The following is a 3,371-nucleotide window of genomic DNA, read 5'->3' on the forward strand; positions in this document are numbered from 1 at the left end:
GAAGGCATCTTGCCAACAATACCCTCACAGGTTAACTCTAGCAATATTGTCATTCTCTGCAAGCACAGTAAATATAAATTATGTCACCGCTATATCTCACGGCCTAGCTTCAGTAGGACTGCCTGTCACTGATTCTGGGAATTACCATCTGGAATCCTTGGGGCTATTCTGGGAGTTATTATCTAACACCTGGAAACTAGACATTGCCATGGACATGGATCCTGAGAAACTGAACTCTAAAAGGATAACAAAACCCTCCTTACATACAGGAGAAAAGTATGTTTCATCATCTCTTCAACCTAAGATTGGTCATTGCAATTAACCTAAATATAGCTTTTTTTTAGTGTTGCTTTTGTTTGCATTATTTTAGTCAATTATGTGTTGTTTTCCTAATTCTGCTTTCTTTGCTTAGCATCAATTCATTTCTTACCACTTTTCTCCAAATTGCTCTTATTCAGTGTTTCAGATAACATTTATTAAGCACTTACTGTGTACCAGATGTTATGCTAAGGCCTGGGAATGATAGATACATAAGTAAAGAGATTCCTTACCTTCAAGGAGCTTGCGTTCTAACGTGAGAAGAAAATACATAAAAGAGAGGAAGGAAGGAGAAGGGTATCTACAAAAGGGTAAGGCTAGTGGGCGTCTTCTCTATAATAAGAAGGCAAAGAAGGAAAGTCCAGAGAAAAAGTAGTTGAATTAGGAGTAAAGTGTCAATGCATGGGTACCAAGGGAAATGGTGGTCCATATCAAGGACTTGCCAGTTAGAGGAGAGGACAGCAGGGTAGAGGTACCTTCAGGGTGACAAAGCTGGCAAAGAAGAGGGGAGGCAGAAAATCCTGAGAGATTCAGAAATTAAGCGGGCATGGCCTGCACACTTCACAAAATGGTGGATTGTTGTGATACAAGACCATTTCATTATGTTCATATACCACAATTTCTTTAACTGTTTCCCCAAATTGATGGGCATTCATTTTAGTTCCCATTTTTTCCTATCACTAAGAATGTTAATGTGAATATTTTGGCATTTTCTTTCTCAGTTTGTTCGCTCTGTGTTCCTTAGTCAGATTCCTGAATAAAAAGTGTTTTTTCCACATAGTTTCCCAGATTATTCCCAGTGAAAATATGGTATTAATAGTATTAATAATTTTGTGCTCAAAAGGATCTCAGAGACCATTATGTCCAACCACCTCATTTTTACAGATGATGAAAGAGAACCAGGGAGGTCAAATGAAGAGTCTAGGTGTGATCAAGACTACATGTAAGTTGAGCATATAAGAATGATCTATCATTTTTTGGAAGTAAGTCTTCTAACATTTACAGATAATTCTATCATTTAGCTCTTTAGTCATGGATCCTGTTTCTGTGGTCCCTCACAAGTGAAGTAACAATTAGCGTGTGTTGCAGTTGCACAGAAAGAAGACAGAGATTCAGCCCTTGCCAGCTTCACTGAGAAGAAAGTTAGCTGGTAGTGATTTTTAAAATTTTGTAGAGGTGACCCGGTGCAGGGACGGGTGGGTGGAGGTGGCAGAGCTCAGTGCGCTTGGCCTGTCTGGCAACTCCGACCCCCAACCCTGGCTCCCGCCTCAGAGCCCAGCGCCATCGCCACCATGACGGGACTCACACTGCTTTATTCCAGTCTGTCCATGGCCTTCTGGAGCTGCGTGATTGTAGTAGGAATCTGCTATACAATATTTGACTTGGGCTTCTGCTTTGATGTAGCATGGTTCCTCACAGAGACATCACCCTACATGTGGTCCAGCCTAGGGATAGGGCTGGCCATCCCACTCTATGTGGTGGGAGCAGCCTGGGGCATCTATATCACAGGCTCATCCATCATTGGTGGAGGAGTCAAGGCCCCCAGGATCAAGACCAAATACTTGGTAAGCATCATCTTCTGCGAGGCTGTGGCCATCTATGGCATCATCATGGCCATTGTCATCATCAACATGGCAGAGCCCTTCAGTGGCACCAACCCCAAAGCCATTGGAAGCTGTAACTGCCATGCAGGCCATTCCATGTTTGGTGCTAGCCTCACCGTGGGCCTGTCCAACCTCTTCTGTGGTGTGTACGTGGGCATTGTGGGCGGTGGAGCTGCCTGACCGATGCCCAGAATGCTAGCCTCTTTGTCAACATCCTCATTGTAGAGATCTTTGGCAGTGCCATTGGCCTCTTTGGGGTCATTGTGGCCCTTAAGACTTCTGAAGTAAAAATGGGAGACTAGGCCTGAAGCTGTGGGAGGGCCCTGCCCTGCTGTGCCCTACTCTTCATTTATTGGTTTTCCTGGGACGCTTGGCTGCCCCAGCCAGTGGAGTGACTCCCCCATGGTGTCCATACTGTGTCCCTCTGGCCCTCACTGTGATCTGCCCTTTCTGGAGTCCTTTGGAGGGGCAGGCTCTGGCCTTGGGTTGGGAGGGCATGTCCTCTGCCCACCTGTCCTGCCCCCTGCCCCATTCCCCACCTCACCAGTGTTTGAAATAAAGGTCTGTGTCCTGGGTCACCCCCCCCCCAAAAAAATAAAATTTTGTAATATGTCTCAGAAGCAGAGAGAATGGAGGAGGGATCACTGGAGAGGAACAGTCTGTTGGGAGGGTGGGGGCAAGTTCTTTCTTCCTACCCCAACATTGGGACAATAAGTGGTTGGCAAATCATATTTCTGAGTTGGGGACAGAGAGATCTCCTAGTAATTGTAAGGGGAAGTGGGTACCTGAGTAGACTATGGTCTGAGCAAGGATCATCCTTTCAAATCCTTATCCACCCCTTTGAGAGGGATGTTTGAGCTCTGGCACTGTCACTGTCTCAGGTGTAGGGCAAATGAGGAGAAATGGGAATAGGTAAGATTGACAAAATAGGATTGAATGGCATGAAAAGCAGGCATGTAGTAACACAGTAATTGCAAGAAATACCAACATTCCTCTTTCAGAGATCAATATACCTAACAGGTTATAAAAAAACAGATCTGAAAATACTTCAGAAAAGTTAGGTTTGTAAGATTTTTGGAGTCTTGTGAATCGAAATATTAAAGAGTCTCTATCTCAGTGTATATAGTGCCTTTTTAAAAATAATTTTATTTATTTATTTTTAACATTCTTTTCCTTTAAAATTTTAAGTGCCAAATTCTCCCCTACCCTCTCCCCCACCCACTGAGAAAGCAGGCAATATGATACCTTGTACATGTGAAATCATGCAAAACGTTTTCATAAATACATAGTGCCTTTTCATAAATAGATAAAAAAGTAGGGCACAAATAAGTCATAAAGGAATATAAATAAGTCAGAAATGTTAAATATGTTCTTTACAGATCATAACAAAAATATATTTAATACAGGAAATGTAAGTGAAAGATATAGGTGTGCGGAAACTAATGATAT

General features: G+C 43.0%; 1 pseudogene; it reads left to right on the plus strand.

Annotated features, from left to right (window-relative positions):
• The first annotated feature begins 1,610 nt into the window (after positions 1-1,610).
• Positions 1,611-2,224, plus strand: LOC118855435 (annotated as a pseudogene).
• The last annotated feature ends 1,147 nt before the right edge of the window (positions 2,225-3,371 follow it).

Source organism: Trichosurus vulpecula, chromosome 6 (assembly GCF_011100635.1).
Source record: "Trichosurus vulpecula isolate mTriVul1 chromosome 6, mTriVul1.pri, whole genome shotgun sequence".
Taxonomy (NCBI): domain Eukaryota; kingdom Metazoa; phylum Chordata; class Mammalia; order Diprotodontia; family Phalangeridae; genus Trichosurus; species Trichosurus vulpecula.